Genomic DNA, 18,597 nt, shown 5'->3' with positions numbered 1-18,597 from the left:
TTCTGCAGGAACGAAAAGGGCTAGAGACTTCCCCTTTGGTGGACGGATTCCTCTTGCCTTGGAGAGTCGTGCAGAAGTGTTTTCCCGCCGGAAGGACGCCAACAAGCCTTGCTACACGCAAATCGTGCGTTTTGCGTTTTTGGACGCTGCTGGGGCCCAGGAGGGACCAGGAGGTCGCAAATTGGACCTGAAGAGAGAGGGGACGTCGAGCAAGACAAGGAGCCCTCACTGAAGCAGGTAGCACCCGGAGAAGTGCCAGAAACAGGCACTACGAGGATGCGTGAAACGGTGCTCGCCGAAGTTGCACAAAGGAGTCCCACGTCGCCGGAGACCAACTTAGAAAGTCGTGCACTGCAGGTTAGAGTGCCGTGGACCCAGGCTTGGCTGTGCACGAAGGATTTCCGCCGGAAGTGCACAGGGGCCGGAGTAGCTGCAAAGTCGCGGTTCCCAGCAATGCAGCCCAGCGAGGTGAGGCAAGGACTTACCTCCACCAAACTTGGGCTGAAGAGTCACTGGACTGTGGGGGTCACTTGGACAGAGTCGCTGGATTCGAGGGACCTCGCTCGTCGTGCTGAGAGGAGACCCAAGGGACCGGTGATGCAGCTTTTTGGTGCCTGCGGTTGCAGGGGGAAGATTCCGTCGACCCACGGGAGATTTCTTCGGAGCTTCTGGTGCAGAGAGGAGGCAGGCTACCCCCACAGCATGCACAAGCAGGAAAACAGTCGAGAAGGCGGCACCGCGGTGCTCATGCATTCGTTATCTAAAGTTTCCCCAGAGACAGAGACCCTAAATAGCCAGAAAAGAGGGTTTGGCTACCTAGGAGAGAGGAAAGGCTACTAACACCTGAAGGAGCCTATCACAAGGAGTCTCTGACGTCACCTGGTGGCACTGGCCACTCAGAGCAGTCCAGTGTGCCAGCAGCACCTCTGTTTCCAAGATGGCAGAGGTCTGGAGCACACTGGAGGAGCTCTGGACACCTCCCAGGGGAGGTGCAGGTCAGGGGAGTGGTCACTCCCCTTTCCTTTGTCCAGTTTCGCGCCAGAGCAGGGGCTAAGGGGTCCCTGAACCGGTGTAGACTGGCTTATGCAGAATTGGGCACATCTGTGCCCAACAAAGCATTTCCAGAGGCTGGGGGAGGCTACTCCTCCCCTGCCTTCACACCATTTTCCAAAGGGAGAGGGTGTCACACCCTCTCTCAGAGGAAGTTCTTTGTTCTGCCATCCTGGGCCAGGCCTGGCTGGACCCCAGGAGGGCAGCTGCCTGTCTGAGGGGTTGGCAGCAGCAGCAGCTGCAGAGAAACCCCAGGAAGGGCAGTCTGGCAGTACCAGGGTCTGTGCTACAGACCACTGGGATCATGGAATTGTACCAATAATGCCAGGATGGCATAGAGGGGGCAATTCCATGATCATAGACATGTTACATGGCCATATTCGGAGTTACCATGGTGAAGCTACATATAGGTAGTGACCTATATGTAGTGCACGCGTGTAATGGTGTCCCCGCACTCACAAAGTTCAGTGAATTGGCTCTGAACAATGTGGGGGCACCTTGGCTAGTGCCAGGGTGCCCTCACACTAAGTAACTTTGCACTTAACCTTTACCTTTACCTTGCATGGCCCCCACCCTGAGGACAGGGTGTGCGGAGGCCGAGGCAGGCCCCCATCTCAATCGTGGGCCCCAGGGGGGCCTGTTTTCTGCAAGGAGAGGGTGCCGACCGCCCCTCTCCTCTAGGAGCACCATGAGGCCCCCATTGTGCGCGCAGGAGCACAGGGGCCCCCCTCTAGAAAGAAAATACTGGCTCAGTGAGCCAAGTATGAACCTTGGGGGGGTTTATAGATTTCCTACCTGCTTTACTGCCCTTACATATGTGTACTGATGTTCCTTTTATGGGCATGGCCTGCTGATATGTATTTTTATGACTTATGATATGTTCTCTATTGTTCCTGTTATGGGTATTTACGAGTTGTTCATGACAAGAGCATAGAATTCTTACTGTAATTCTTGACTACTGCTTATGTTGCAGAATCCTGAGTACTTACGTGTTCTAATGTGACAACTGTGTATTCTTGCAGAGTATTAGTAACTTGTGTAACGTTCTGACAACTGCTAAGGTAGCGGGGTATTACTTATGTGTAATGTTGGACCTAATTATGTTTTGTGCAATACAGTATATCTTTACATAGCTCAGTGTTGTGTTTACTTTGTGGTGTACATTTTGCGTCATGTGTGTTATGCAAACGCTTTACACATTGCCTCTGGGATAGGCCTGACTGCTCGTGCCATGCTACCAAGAGGGTGAGCAGGGGTTTTCTTGGACGTGTAACTTCCTTGCACTGACTAGAGTGGGTAGGTTCTGCTTGGCTTAGGTGCATACCCTAGCCAACTAGAAACCCCATTTCTAACAATTCACACCCTGGCGATATGTTTCCGGATGAACATGTTTTTTTGTGTGCGGAGGACAAACGTTTGCTGACGCCACTCAGCTTGAGCACTTTGTGCTCTGTCGATTGCAGAGTGCTCTCCGTGCCCACTTCCCTTCATACCAACTAGCACCTGCAGACTTTCTGCCCCTCACATTAGTCATCACAGCAGACACAGGGGCACATCTAGTTTCCAGGCTATATCAGGCGAGCATTGCCCTATTACCTGTTGAAGATACTAAGCTTAGAGAGGCAATGGAGTTGGACATAGGTAGATCCCTTTCGGTGAACTAATGGTCTGTTGCGCTCAGATCCAATACATGTCCTTTAATCACAGGCATAAGCTGTTGCATTTTAAATGATTGCGTACAGTATATGTGACACCTGTTGCTCGCATGGATCCTTCTCGATCCTCTAACTGCCCTAAATGCCTTGGACCAATGGATTTACCGCTCATGACATGGACATGCCACCACATTAGTATGTAATGGAGTGAAGTGTTTGGTCTGCTATCGATAATGTTGGGTACGGGTACTAACCCACCCCCACTGAGGGCTCTCTTTGGGTATATGGGAGACCTACCCAAAAGCTTAAGGCGCTATGCCGCTATTGCATTCTTGCTTGCCAAGAGAGAAATTGCACTCCTTTGGGGAATCAAGAAGGCACCCACTACCAAGCGATGACTTGCAAGCCTCCGTCATTGTGACACCACTAGTGAAATATATACATCTCTCCAGCCCCCAGTGTCTTGACCATGTGATATCTGGCAGCCACTCAGGGACTACTTACGCACTCTTGACACTACCCCTACCAGTTCCCCTTATCATGCAGAACCGTGTTGACAAATTACAATATTAAATGTTTCTGTACAACTTTTGAATGTTTTCCTTTAAGTCTTTGACTGCTGCCCAACCCTTTACTGCTCAGTTATCCAGACGTAAATGCCCGCCATCTTCATCTGCCCTTGGTACTTTCTTATGCTTCTCGATGATACATTGTGTGTTACCCTCATGGCATTGCTTTCTGCTTATTCTTACATTCCCCTTGCTGATTACATTGCTATATATTCTTGAAAGTGATAAATAAAGTTTCAACAAAAAACAAAAACATCCAATACACTGATGACATTGTGATAATGGACTGCACAAAAATCAGTCTGCAGCTGGCTTTAAATGCGCTGAAAACATTCAACATAGCCAACCAGCTTCAAGTAAACCAGGATAAAACAAAAGACCTTATATTCGGAAGGTACAAAAACAAAAAGATCACAACCTGGCAGCTTGGAAGTCAGACCATTTGCACAGCCAGGAAATACAACTACCTTTGCGTGTGGTTCACTGAAAATAATTTGGCAGGGAGACAGAAAAGCGCTATCAGAAAGAAAGCTGCTGCAATCAAATACAGGATCGCCCAACTGAGTAATCAACTAAGAAGCGCGCCGGCAGCCTCAATACTGAGGGTAACAAAGGCGACTTTACTTCCTGCCCTGCAGTATGAGAACCTGGCATTTCCTGGATCTTTAGAAGCCATCTTAGAACATGTTCACTGCAGGGCATATTAAAGAATTGTTCTTCAACCAAAGTACATATGACACTCTAGGCTTAGATTGGAACTGGGCCTTGTGTCGCAGAAGTTAGACTGCCGAGCAGCCATCCTGAAATACTACATCAGGCTCAAGAAGGCAAACATGCATTCACTAAAACATTACTTGACAATCATCCTTGAAACTGCTGGTAATCCCTGGAACACGCAGCTAAGCAAAGTACTGAAGATCTTTGAAATGGACGACTCCATCCAGATGCCAGTGTTAAACGACACTTACTTGATTGAGGCTCCACAGCTACACCTTTTAAAATTAATAAACTTAGCTACGCAGGAACTTGACTGCAGATTCTTTATATGCAAACATTAGCCTTGCCAATCAAGGGCTTTAACCTCTCCTGGCCTGTACATAGGAATAAAAGAGCCTGCAGACTACTACACCTTCTTTGCTGCTGCCAGTCTTTAGCCATTCACAGGAGACAGTTAATCAAACCTGTAGCTTTGACCTTGAGGGCGCGCACTTGTTTGGAAACGTCTAGCATCTGCTTCTCACACTCTGCGGCCTGGGCCTTGGCTAGCTGTGTAAAATATGTTACAACATTCAGACGGCTGCTATCCCAGTTAGTGGGGGCGGCCAGCTTGGAGCACAAAGGATCAATGAAAGTCTAAGCACTTTTTGATTTAATCTGAGTCAAAGACAAATTGCAGTTCAATATTATTTGCACAAGCTTTATTACTGATAAAATGGCATTTAAAGGTGATTACGTTTTAATTCAAAATATTATTTATTGATTCTTTTTGTAATGGTTTTAATTAACTGAACAATAAAGTTTGACAATGAGGATGACAATGACAACTAACTTCCTATCTAGCCTGCTAAATGTACCATGTGCAGGGAAATAAAAGTTACATTTATTTTTTTCCTGGGTTCAGAGCCCTCCACACTTCTATACAATCCAATCAATCAATCAATCATCACAGCCAGTACCCCCATCATCCTGAAGGTTACCCTACATACGACGTGAGACCCTCCAGCAACCTCTAAAAAGGATTTATCATCCACACTGGGTGCATATACGTTCATCAAACAGATTTATATCCCAATTAACAGACCCACATCACCCACACCTCAGGAACCTCCACTGGCTCCCCATCCAGATGCAAATTCAAGATGCTGATACATGCCTTCATGGCTGTCCACAACCAAGGGCCAATATACATCAACCACCACCTGACATTCCAGCCTCAGACACCTGTGCTCTGCTTCCTTCATCCTTGCACACACTTCCTGCATCCACTGAAGCCACAGTGAAGGATGCTCCTTTTCCTACTTCGCCACCAAGTACCGGAATAACCTCCCCCTCTAACTTTTAACACTGTCCTCTCTCCCAGAATTCAAAAAGAGACCCAAGACCTGGCTTTTCGAAATATCCCAGCAAGAACCTGGCACCTGGATACCCTTGTGGGTGATTATCTGCGATAGACAAATACTGATTGATTGACTGATATACTAAAATATCTCTGCGCTTTATGTCAGTATGTTAAGCCAGGTTTTGGAAGGGCACTCCCGGCGCTACTCAAAAGGCCACTCACCACTTATGTGAGGAGAATGTGCAGGAAAAGAACTGTCCTTGCAATTTTCATTCTCACCAAATCCTCCTCCATATTTCTTGAGGTACGACTACACTATATATATATATATCACTTGGTGTAATCATGGAGACCACTTACATTCCAGGTCATATTCTTCACACTTTTCCCATGACTGATTCTTGCTGTATTTGACAGGCTCATTACAGTGTAACAATTGTAAATGTACTTCTGTACATTTGTTCCCAAACTCTACTCTGTTCTAGTCACACATCACCTCTGTCTACTGTGGCTTCTGAATCGTCTGCAGCCCTGTCCATGGGAGGCCTTGCACCTCTCTCTGGTGTGAAATCCAATTCCAAACTTCTTCAGACCAAAGAAAAAACGGGTCGGGCGACATGTATCACCTGTCAAGCATATATTGAATGCCTAGCATCCTCAATTTCTTTTTGTCTGCTAAAAAGTTTTTTCTCTGACCCCAAACTTATAGTTAGGGAAAATTCTGATGACAGTCCCTTTAAACTGGGGTCCCTCCATTACTTCTGGATCAAAGTAGTATACCATATGTGTCACTACACCAGCACCCTCACAAAAAGCACTCTTGGTGAGAAGCCAGGGTGCTGACGGGAGACCAAAGCCATATGAGCTCTTTCGATAACAAACAGTTGTGACAATCTGTACTGTCTCATAACTCTGATGAGTCGCCTCTCCAAGAATAGTTCTAGGGAGTCACCTTCTGCACATTCTGGAAAAACCCATGAAGTGCAGGTTACATCTGCGGGAATGGCCCTCTGCATCCTCCAGCCAGTTGTCAAAGTACACTGCCAGTTCTGATGGGATGGCGACTGTGGCTCGAAGACATTGCAATCTCTTTGTCAAATTAGTCATGTTATTTTCTGTCACTAGGGAGCACGGTCACTAACTTTCTGTAACTCCAGTCTCAGCAAATCAACCTCTACAGAGGTTGTGTCCATTTTCTCTTACAAAGTTATCTTTGAATATTCAATTTACGCTAGGATTTGTGTGCCAGATGGCTCAGATGAAGGTGATGGGGTGTGGTCCTTTCCATTGTTCAAATGTCGCTTGACCCCCATCCCAGCCCTGTCAGTGTACTGGTGTATCTTTGTTATTTGGATGGATTTAGATACCCTGTCAAGGCACATGCTGAAATCTAAGAGTCAGCCACAACAGGACAACAGACAACTAGAGAGCTAAGGTGTGATGCTTAGTAACAAAAATATTTGTCAATGTGAACCCATTACTGTGGGGACATCTAATTCATTCCTCAAACGATCAGATTAGCAAACATATATAACATAGGGTCTGCACAAGAGAAACAGGCCCAACTCAAGTATACTGTAGTGCCACTTAAAAGGGCACAGTAAGTTACTAGAACTAATTAAAGCATGGTCAAGACTGATTTGCAAATTGTGGGGTCCAAACTGAGGTGGCATTGTGTGCAGAAAACAATGGACTGAGATACGGCTTCAGTGATTACCAGTGGCTTAGATTAATTTACGCATTCCATTAATCACTAATTTGTATACTTTAGTGTATTGCCATAAATGGGACAGGTATGCCGAGATGTGAGTCCTGGGCATACAGTGGCACTGGAACCCTGCCATACCTGGCTGATGAGTCTTAACTACTGCAAAATCAGTGTTCGTTTGCGTGCTTTACGGTTCAGAGATGATCTGGCCTAACAGATCAGGTTGGACTATTCCCATGGGAGCAGGGTCAAGATTGATTTGCATATGGATGGGCTCTCTCCTAATTAATACATCAAGCCTCCAGCAAGAAGTCGCCTCCTCTTTATGCCTGCATCATTGACTATTCCACCATATTCGACTCAGTGGATAGAAATCATTTATTGAGGAAGCTGCAAGCCTGAGGCATTCCGAATAACTGGCTAAGGGCTATAGTCTCACTCTACACATCAACCTGGTTGAGGGTTAAGCTGTCACAAACTGCCGTAAGCATCAAAATTCCGACAGACAATGGCCTAAAACAAGGCTGTGTCCTTACCCTACTTCTATTCGATTTGTATACAGCGGATATGTCCCTGGCCTTAAAACATGCTAACTTGATTCCAAAAAAAATTGGGAAAATTCAAGTCATGCTGTTTGAATATACGGATGATAATGTCTTGTTAGATCACTCAAGGATCGGGCTTCAAAAAGCACTAACTGCCCTCTACGATTATAATGAGACAAATAAAATGAAGGCAAATGATTCAAAGACCAAAGTAATAACTTTTGAGAGGATTCCAAAGAAATTGAATCATCATTGGAACATGGGCCTCCTAAAGAGTAGCAGGACCAGATCATATAGTTACTTAGAAGTGTGGCTGACTGTGAACGGAAACTCTAAAATTCACCTGTGCCATCTCGAAGCAAAGGCCAAACTGATAATTACAAGAGTATACCAGCTTAATAATTTAGTCTAGCGCCCCTTCTCAGTGCCTATAAGACGATGCTCAGGGCATCCCTCCTAACACCACTAAATTATGTCCATAAAGCCTTCTCAGGGCAACTCCCCAAAACAGTGGAAAAATTGCAAGTCAAAGACTATAAAAGAGTGTTCAGGCTACCTCAATACATGAGAGTTTGACAGATCATATTGGACATTGGTCTGGAAGAACAGATGTGGGCCAACATGGGGGCTTTTTTAAAAATACTATCATAGGATTGCCAAGGCTCGCCCCAACACATTCCAAAATAAGCTATTCATCCTATTTGTGACTCAAAAAAAAACCATTGTTCGCAGTAATTAATCAAAGTGCTTGACTCCCTCCAAATAGATCAGACAGAACTAAATAAACTGGTGATCTGAGATACAGCCTTTAAAACTGTGCTGAAAAAGCAGATAAATACACTCTCTATGACAAGTGATTTGGCGAAATTGAACAGCACAACCGTGATGGTGGCAGTGGCATCATCCTACAATAAATACCCGTACACTTTGTCTGCACAGCCGTACTTAATGTGCGCAATTGGGAAAACCTGCATGACACAAATCATGGCTACAAGGTTGTTGGCCCTTACGAGACGAACCCAAAATGGCATTCCCTTTCCATGATTGTCAACTGCAGGCTTTGTGGATATATAATTAAGGACTTGTAATGAGGCTAGGAACCTTGTTTTCACTTTGAAGGAGCCATCTGACCTGGTCAAATTTGTAAAGTGCATTCACCAACTACAAAAGCTGTACGAATACACTAAGGGCTAGATGTAGGTAAATCCGATTTTGCGACTCTCAAATTGCGAGTGTGAGCGACTCGCAATTTGAGAGTCGCAAACCCGGATGCTGGATGGTGTCCCTGACACCATCTGCGAATCGGAAGGGGGTCGCAAAGACCCACCTCATTAATATTAATGAGGTGGGTTGCAATTTACAACCCCCTTCCGATTCGCAGCACTCACAGGGATGGTCGCCTGCTGGAGACAGCAGACCACCATGTCTGTGACTGCTTTTTAATAAAGCAGGTTTTTTTTTTTATTGCAGCCCGTTTTCCTTAAAAGAAAACGAGTTGCAACACACACGAAAAAATGTAACGTTTTTGTTTTATTTTTTCTGAGCAGGCAGTGGTCTATAGGACCACTGCCTGCTCAGAAAAAATGTTTTCAGAGCCATTCACAAAGGGGAAGGGGTCCCATGGGGACCCCTTCCCTTTTGCGAATGGGGTCCTATGGGGACCCCTTCCCTTTTGCGAATGGGTTAGCACCTATTTGAAATGGGTGCTAACTGCGAATTGCTTTGCGACCGCGTTCGCGGTCACAAAGCAATTCTACATCGCAATGCGAATCGCAAATAGGAAGGGGAACACCCCTTCCTATATGCGAGTCGCATTCACATTTTGCAAGTCGGTAACCAGGGTACTGACTCGCAACATGGAAATGAGCATTGCGATGTGCGTTTTGCATGGCGCAAACAGCTAAATTCGCAGTTTGCACCATGCAAAACGCTTGCTACATCTGGCCCTAAGTTTGGCTAGACATATCATCCCACAAAAACTGAATGGTGAAGCAGTATTTAATTTATAATATCCGCATGTTGCATATTGGTCGTTAAGAACTCGTCACCTTGTTCGTCCTACTGGTGTTGTTTTATCTTTTTGCAAGTGGCTGGACCGGCTTACTTTTATAAACTTACGTATGCTATTAGGAATATTTATCAGTGGTCATGTTAGAGGATACGCACATGCCATTTTTGTTGACTGTATTGTTTTCCTTTGGCAGTATAAACATACTATTTATAAAATAAGCACATAAGGTGTTGACGGTATGCTTTACTACTTGCTTGAGTTTGTTTCTGCACAGGCTTTCTGAAATATCAATGCATGAGATTTTGCACGTTCCATTTGCACTATTTGCATTTATTTTCTTTCCGTTGGAATAACTGTATTATCAGAAAATAAGAAAAAAACATGCTGCTTTCTGGGCTTCAAGACCCTTTACTTTTAAAATTATACCATATGTTGTAGTTTTTAACATTTAGCAAACGTTTAAGTGACCATTGCAGCTTTGACCCAGGTTTCTTTCAGCTAAATAGAAGCAATGAATTATTGTATATTGTCTTTTATTGGGGATGATTCCCCTTTGTTTGTAGAGATTTTGAATAATCCCACAATACAAGCTTCGGACTGACAGTCTTGTTGGATAAACTTTCTTTAACCAAACTTGACAGCTATTGTACAAACTTACTGTTTAGAAATCAATGTGGAGAAGAGGTCATGACAATTACAAGGAAATGATTCAATGAATGCTGAACATGGAGAATAGGATATGAGCTACGGGCCACTATGAGAGATTCATTCCAACCAAAGCAAAATAAATTGCCTTTGCTTTGCATAAAGTGGCTGGAAATCCACAATCAACGCAGTCACATTCTCAGTTGACACAGCTGCAGTGCACATGAGTTATACTTCCACTGGCCCTTTTCAGTGGACATCCTGTTATCACCAAATTTGGTGAATGCCCCTGGGAGGTGGTGGTCCCCGCATGAGCTTTCATTTGTTCCCTGGGGAGGCGGCGGTCCCCAGGGCAGAGAGGGGGGCCACGCCGCCACCCCTGCATTTACTCTAACAATAGCCCTAGGGAGGTGGGGGTCCCTGAGGCTGGGGGGCTCAGGAGCCCCCATTTGAAAGAAACAATGCCCCCGGGACTAACCCACCTTGGGGTTTATGAAAAACAAGGGCAGGAGCCTCAACTTTTTTGTGGGACTCGGCTTGGGTGACAAGGCTCCTTCCCATGGGGTATTCACTAAAAAATCCTTCAATAAAAGCCTTTGAATTAAAACATATCCAGTAAAATCATGTGAACAGAACATTCAGCGTAAGATCTCTTTAGCTTCACAGAACAGATTTTGGTATGTAGAGGTTGGTTCTTACGGCTGCTGGTCAGAACACCATTAATCTGTCTCAGGAAGAGTCTTGGCGTATTTGACAACACAACCTCACAAAGGGTCTTGGCGTAGTTGACAACGCCACCTGTGCAGTTGATAAGGGGGCACCCAAAGACAACTGGATACTTTGTATGTGTGGTGTGATGAACTGCCATTTACATATTCTCAGTATATTGCTTTTTGTAGGTGGGTGCTACAGGGTCTATGTTTGAAAGTTAGCACAAAAGCCCAGCCCTCTGCTCTCTAGCAGCACCTCCAGAGCCCCAACACCGCTAACGCAGTGGCAAAGTTGAGGGCTTACATACGTCCTGTAACCCCATGGCTGTACACTATGATGACTGCCTCCCTCTAGGTCATTGCGGACAGTGTTTCTAGTCTCGGACTTTTTTTGTAGTTTGTTTTGCTTCTATATAATTACTATATAGAACATAGAATTACTTAAATGAACACAGCTGAAAACCATGACTTCTAGGTGTAAATTTCAAAACCAGAGACAGTGTCTTTAATGTATGGGAGTGAGGTGGGAGTGAGGTGTTATGTTATTTATATTGCGTTGACTATCCTAAGACTTCTTGGCGTTGTCAAGAGTATAGCACAAGCTTATGGGCTGAAAGGTCAATGGTTAAAAAGGCAATAATGTATTTATTAATTGAAAATAAATATTCCTCTAAGCAGAAAAAGAGGGGTTTGGGAAACATTTCATGTGGAGTTTGTTCCATCCCCTTTCTGCTCCCATGGAAATGGTTTGGCCCCCAAAAGTGACTGAGTTGCTTTTGGGTACTTCCAGAAGGAGATGGCCCCTGGAGCGAAGAGTGCATCTAGGTGCTTGGAGTTAAAATTTATAGACCTAGAAAGGATGCGAATAATGGACAATTTTATGTACTGTAAACAACACTTAGAACTATAGTCCAGCTGTAAATTATTGAGGGATTTCTCTGGTAATCCCCAATAATGAGTTTTTCTTTAATCCAGCCTGTATTGTATTGACGCTGTCCCTGCAGCCCTGTGAAAATCTGGTGGGATTTAAGGTAGGATTTGTGTCAAAACATTCTCTTGTTACTTTCATAATCTGGGTTTCCCAAAATAGATCAGAATTGATGATGATGGCCAACTAAAGAACTTCTTTTATCGAAGTGCTTGGAGTACCCTGTGCTTTAGGAGATCAGGCTGGCATCAATTTAGCAAGATGTTTTAGTGTGATCGTTGAGTCTTAGAGGGGTTCAGCATGAAAAAATGTCAGACCATCCATTGTAATGCACTGATGAGGATCTGTGTTAAATCATCTATTAGGATGCTTACCAAAGTCTACGCACCTACTATGTAGCCGTGGTGCAGGTCTTTTGCTGTCAGTCAAAGTGTGTAAAAAGATAGGAAACAACTGTTAAAATATTAGCACCACTCTTGATACAGCCAGTATGACAGTAAGACTAGTGGTGTGCTTGTATCAAGGTCGAGGGTAGATGGAGCAGAGAAGATAGGTAAAAGTTTCTTGCCTCTTTCAAGTAGTGGGAATGGAGTGTGTGACTCAGTTCTGGCAGTGTCTTTACCTGGTTGTCAACAGGCATCTAAGCATCGGTTGTTATCTTCTGACTTCTGTGGACTCCTTCTTAATTGTTACAAGAACCCAGTGAACTCCACAGAATCACTACTCAAATCTGAGGATCCTCACTGAATACTTAGTGTAATCCCGAACCCCGGCCTAATACATTTTTTATGATTTGAAGCACAAAATAATACACAAAAAAATAAACAAACAAGCATTCAGCAAACAAATAAGTGACTAAATATTTTTTATAACTCGAAAAGAAATATAAACAAGCATTTGCAATGCAACGGGTCTCGCGTTTGCTCATGTTAGAGCTGATAGCGTTGTAAACTCCTAACCCGACTTTTCACCTATTGGCAAAAATGCATTTATGTACGTAACCCGAAAAAGTGCAATTAACTGTGTAAAGCGCTCGACTTCTGCCAAGCGAAATCGTGCTAGGAAAATAGAGAAAAAGTAGTCCACGAGCCGGACAGAAAACAGCGAGCCTCGCATGTTTTCTGTACTTGGTCGATGCGCTCGAGGAGGGCTAGCCACCGGAAAAGACATGACGTATGCATGCCTTTGACTAATGAAAGCAAGCAGAATTTAATAGGCAAGCACACGAACCAATGAAAAACACTGACGTGACGTCGACAGGTCTCCGAGCCCTTTTCTAATACCTAAAGCGTCTCGCTGCGATACACATGCGCGAGCGCATGCGACGCAGGCTCGACCCTAAAAAGTCTTAATTTTAATAGGAATGTTGGAGTTTTTCTAAATTCAATTGACGCCAGTCATGAATCACAATTTGGAAGTCTTACCCGCAGAGATCAGCGCTGACGGTCAACAAAAGACCGCCAGCATGCAGAAGCCCCCGCCGGCCACATAATGTACATCCCGCTGGGACGTTGGACGGAAACAGTGTGTCTTCCAGCTGGCCCAGCTGGATGCAGCGCCTGAACAATCTAGCAGTGCGACATGTGCAGCAGCACCTGTTGCACATTTCACTGCCCGTAAATCGGGCAGTGAAATGCACGACAGGGCTATGCATGGGGGCCCCTGCACTGCCCATGCCAAATGCATGGTTAGTGCAGGGGCCCCCAAGGTGGGGGGGTCATTCATTCCGCAAGCCTTTTCCTGGCAGTGTAAACCACCAGGGAAAGGCTGGTGTAGTCCGACTCAAGCAGCGCTTGCCCAGTCAGGTCATAAACGTCACCACCGCCAGGCTACCTGGTGCTGAAGCCTGGCAGTGGCAGCGTTTCAAACGTGGCGGTTCAGCCACGTTAATTATATTGCGGTCTGCACCACAATGCCGTTGGCGGCAACTACCGCCACCGCCGGCTTGGTGGTGCAGACCGCCACGTTCATAATGAGGGCCTATATTTTGTTTGATGCACTTGCATTGCTCCCACAAATCATTCTGAGGTTACTAGCTTATTTTTTATCCTCCAATTTCAATTTCCTTTGCATTTACAGAACATTTTAATATGTTTAATTGTAAACTTGCTTCTTTATATACACTTAACTAATCTGTTTATATTTTTAGGTCGAGCATGCAAGCGCTCTGGCCTGTTATAATCTATCTGTGGGCTTTTAACCATGCCCACTGCACGTCCATCACTATCACTCGTTCATGAGCTTGCCTTTTAAAAATCCTTTGTTATCATTGGTAAATCCTTTACGTTTTTTCCTCCTTGGGGCAGTTTTGTTACCTCTTGGCCTTTGACCCTGTTACAAGGACTTTTGCAGTTTGACTGCGAGCAAACTTCTTTTTTCTTTTGTGTCTCTCCTTTGCGCTCATGTTTTACGTTTCATTTTCAATTGGTTAGGAATTTACAACGCTAATAGCTCTAATTCGAGCAAATGCGAGACCCATTGCTTTGCAAATGCTTGTTTTCTGCCCGTTTCATTGCTACTGATGCAGTCCTTAATCGTTTGCGTACTATTTTGCAGCGCTATGCTTTTTATCGTGCGCATACTGGCCTTGCAGCCCTATACAGCAAGGGGTACTACTGTTCTCCACTCTCAATAACACTCGTTCTGTCGACAGAAAAATACTGTACCTTCCGACTCTGGCTGCCAGCTGCTGAGGCATTCACCCCGATCTACCTTTCCCGCATACACAGCGCACACATCTATGGTGGGTGAGAAGCCACTTACCTGGTGATGGACCGTACACCTGGCCCCTCACTCCGTCTAGGCCACGCACAAGGGCACTGTTAGATCCGGCGTTGACTGCGACGAATCCACTGAATGGTTGTTCTCTGTGAGGTGAGGCGCGTCCTGGAGGGGGGCAGCAGCTCAGCTTCCACAGAACAGTGGCAAACACCCTTTTCTGCCCGCGGCCTCCTTCAACCACATTCCAAAAGGAGAGAAAGCTTGAACGTGAAAGTGAAAGTACATGTGCAGCCTGTAAAACCGGCTTTGGGAGAGGAGGAGACCGTGGACGAGTCAGGAGCGAGGCCGCCTGGGCAGGGGTTTGCGGCTTTACATCTGCTTGTTGTAGCAAATGCCCCAGTCAAAGTCTTTACAGTTCCTTTGTGTATAATGTTAGCGTTCAAAATGTTCAATTAGCAAATTTTTAAGTGGCCATTGCAGCTTTGACCCAGGTTTTTTTTAGCTAAATAGAAGCAATTAATTATTGTATATTGTCTTTTACTGGGGATGATTTCCCTTTGTAGAGATTTTGAATAGTCACACAATACAAGCTTCGGACTGACAGTCTTGTTGGATAAACTTTCTTTAACCAAACTTGACAGCTATTGTACAAACTTACTGTTTAGAAATCAATGTGAAGAAGAGGTCATGACAATTACAAGGAAATGATTCAATGAATGCTGAACATGGAGAATAGGATATGAGCTACGGGCCACTATGAGCGATTCATTCCAACCAAAGCAAAATAAATTGTCTTTGCTTTACATAAAGTGGCTGGAAATCCACAATCAACGCAGTCACATTCTCAGTTGACACAGCTGCAGTGCACATGAGTTATACTTCCACTGGCCCTTTTCAGTGGACATCCTGTTATCACCAAATTTGGTGAATGCCCCTGGGAGGTGGTGGTCCCCGCATGAGTTTTCATTTGTTCCCTGGGGAGGCGGCGGTCCCCAGGGCAGAGGGGGGGGGCTACGCCGCCACCCCTGCATTTACTCTAACAGTAGCCCTAGGGAGGTGGGGGTCCCTGAGGCTGGGGGGCTCAGGAGCCCCCATTTGAAAGAAACAATGCCCCCGGGACTAACTCACCTTGGGGTTTATGAAAAACAAGGGCAGGAGCATCCACTTGCGTTTTTTTACATTTTTCCAGTGAATTTGTGACAATGTCGTAATTTCACTGCAAATTTTTTAAAACAAAATGCTTTTTAACTCTGAGGCCCCTTCTTATTTTTTTTACTTTTTGGTGGGACTCGGCTTGGGTGACAAGGCTCTTTCCCATGGGGTATTCACTAAAAAAACCTCCAATAAAAGCCTTTGAATTAAAACATATCCAGTAAAATCGTGTGAACAGAACATTCAGCATAAGATCTCTTTAGCTTCACAGAACAGATTTTGGTATGTAGAGGTTGGTTCTTACGGCTGCTGGTCAGAACACCATTAATCTGTCTCAGGAAGGGTCTTGGCGTATTTGACAACACAACCTCACAAAGGGTCTTGGCTTAGTTGACAACGCCACCTGTGCAGTTGATAAGGGGGCACCCAAAGACAACTGGATACTTTGTATGTGTGGTGTGATGAGCTGCCATTTACATATTCTCAGTATATTGCTTTTTGCAGGTGGGTGCTACAGGGTCTATGTTTGAAAGTTAGCACAAAAGCCCAGCCCTCTGCTCTCTAGCAGCACCTCCAGAGCCCCAACACCGCTAACGCAGTGGCAAAGTTGAGGGCTTACATACGTCCTGTAACCCCATGGCTGTACACTATGATGACTGCCTCCCTCTAGGTCATTACGGACAGTGTTTCCAGTCCTGGACTTTTTTTGTAGTTTGTTTTGCTTCTATATAATTGCTATATAGAACATAGAATTACTTAAATGAACACAGCTGAAAACCATGACTTCTAGGTGTAAATTTCAAAACCAGAGACAGTGTCCTTAATGTATGGGAGTGAGAGTGGGAGTGAGGTGTTATGTTATTTATATTGCGCTGACTACCCTAAGACTTCTTGGCATTGTCAAGAGTATAGCACAAGCTTATGGGCTGAAAGGTCAAAGGTTAAAAAGGCAATAATGTATTTATTAATTGAAAATAAATATTCCTCTAAGGGTTTGGGCAACATTTCATGTGGAGTTTGTTCCATCCCCTTTCTGCTCCCATGGAAATGGCTTGGCCCCCAAAAGTGACTGAGTTGCTTTTGGGTACTTCCAGAAGGAAATGGCCCCTGGAGAGAAGAGTGCATCTAGGTGCTTGGAGTTAAAATGTATAGACCTAGAAAGGATGCGAATAATGGACAATTTTATGTACTGTAAACAACATTTAGAACTATATTCCAGCAGTAAATTATTGAGGGATTTCTCTGGTAATCCCCAATAATGAGTTGTTCTTTAATCCAGCCTGTATTGTATTGACGCTGTCCCTGCAGCCCTGTGAAAATCTGGTGGGATTTAAGGTAGAATTTGTGTCAAAACATGCTCTTGTTACTTTCATAATCTGGGTTTCCCAAAATAGATCAGAATATATGATGATGGCCAACTAAAGAACTTCTTTTATCGAAGTGCTTGGAGTACCCTGTGCTTTAGGACATCAGGCTGGCATCAATTTAGCAAGATGTTTTTGTGTGATCGTTGAGTCTTAGAGGGGTTCAGCATGAAAAAATGTCAGACCATCCATTGTAATGCACTGATGAGGATCTGTGTTAAATCATCTATTAGGATGTTTACCAAAGTCTACGCACCTACTATGTAGCTGTGGTGCAGGTCTTTTGCTGTCAGTCAAAGTGTGTAAAAAGATAGGAAACAACAGTTAAAATATTAGCACCGCTCTTGATACAGCCAGTGTGACAGTAAGACTAGTGGTGTGCTTGTATCAAGGTCGAGGGTAGATGCAGCAGAGAAGATAGGTAAGAGTTTCTTGCCTCTTTCAAGTAGTGGGAATGGAGTGTGTGACTCCGTTCTGGCAGTGTCTTTACCTGGTTGTCAACAGGCATCTAAGCATCGGTTGTTATCTTCTGACTTCTGTGGACTCCTTCTTAATTGTTACAAGAACCCAGTGAACTCCACAGAATCACTACTCAAATCTGAGGATCCTCACTGAGTACTTAGTGTAATCCCGAACCCCGGCCAAATTATTTTTATGATTTGAAGCACAAAATACTACACAAAAAAATACACAAACAAGCATTCAGCAAACAAATAAGTGACTAAATATTTTTTATAACTCAAAAAGAAATATAAACAAGCATTTGCAATGCAACGGGTCTCGCGTTTGCTCATGTTAGAGCTGATAGCGTTGTAAACTCCTAACCCGACTTTTCACCTATTGGCAAAAATGCATTTATGTACGTAACCCGAAAAAGTGCAATTAACTGTGTAAAGCGCTTGACTTCTGCCAAGCGAAATCGTGCTAGGAAAATAGAGAAAAAGTAGTCCACGAGCCGGACAGAAAACAGCGAGCCTCGCATGTTTTCTGTACTTGGTCGATGCGCTCGAGGAGGGCTAGCCACCGGAAAAGACATGACGTGTGCATGCCTTTGACTAATGAAAGCAAGCAGAATTTAATAGGCAAGCCCACGAACCACTGAAAAACACTGACGTGACGTCGACAGGTCTCCGAGCCCTTTTCTAATACCTAAAGCGTCTCGCTGCGATACACATGCGCGAGCGCATGCGACGCAGGTTCGACCCTAAAAAGTCTTAATTTTAATAGGAATGTTGGAGTTTTTCTAAATTCAATTGACGCCAGTCATGAATCACAATTTGGAAGTCTTACCCGCAGAGATCAGCGCTGACGGTCAACAAAAGACCGCCAGCGTGCAGAAGCCCCCGCCGGCCACATAATGTACATCCCTCTGGGCCGTTGGACGGAAACAGTGTGTCTGCCAGCTGGCCCAGCTGGATGCAGCACCTGAACAATCTAGCAGTGCAACATGTGCAGTAGCACCTGTTGCACATTTCACTGC

The 18,597-nt window shown here is 44.8% G+C and overlaps 1 protein-coding gene across 3 annotated transcripts in view; it reads right to left on the bottom strand.

Annotated features, from left to right (window-relative positions):
- The window catches only part of LOC138299205 (butyrophilin subfamily 1 member A1-like), a 745,683-nt gene extending 730,818 nt beyond the window's left edge, over positions 1-14,865 (bottom strand). For all 3 annotated transcript variants that reach the window (XM_069237316.1, XM_069237318.1, XM_069237319.1), the window contains exon 1: positions 14,644-14,865. The gene's annotated coding sequence lies outside the window, so the exon portion shown is untranslated. The remainder of the gene's footprint in view (positions 1-14,643) is intronic.
- Between the last annotated feature and the right edge of the window lie 3,732 nt (positions 14,866-18,597).

Source organism: Pleurodeles waltl, chromosome 6, assembly GCF_031143425.1.
Source record: "Pleurodeles waltl isolate 20211129_DDA chromosome 6, aPleWal1.hap1.20221129, whole genome shotgun sequence".
Lineage (NCBI taxonomy): Eukaryota > Metazoa > Chordata > Amphibia > Caudata > Salamandridae > Pleurodeles > Pleurodeles waltl.
Note: the sequence above shows the minus strand (reverse complement) of the source record. Positions and strands in the feature narration are given on the sequence as shown.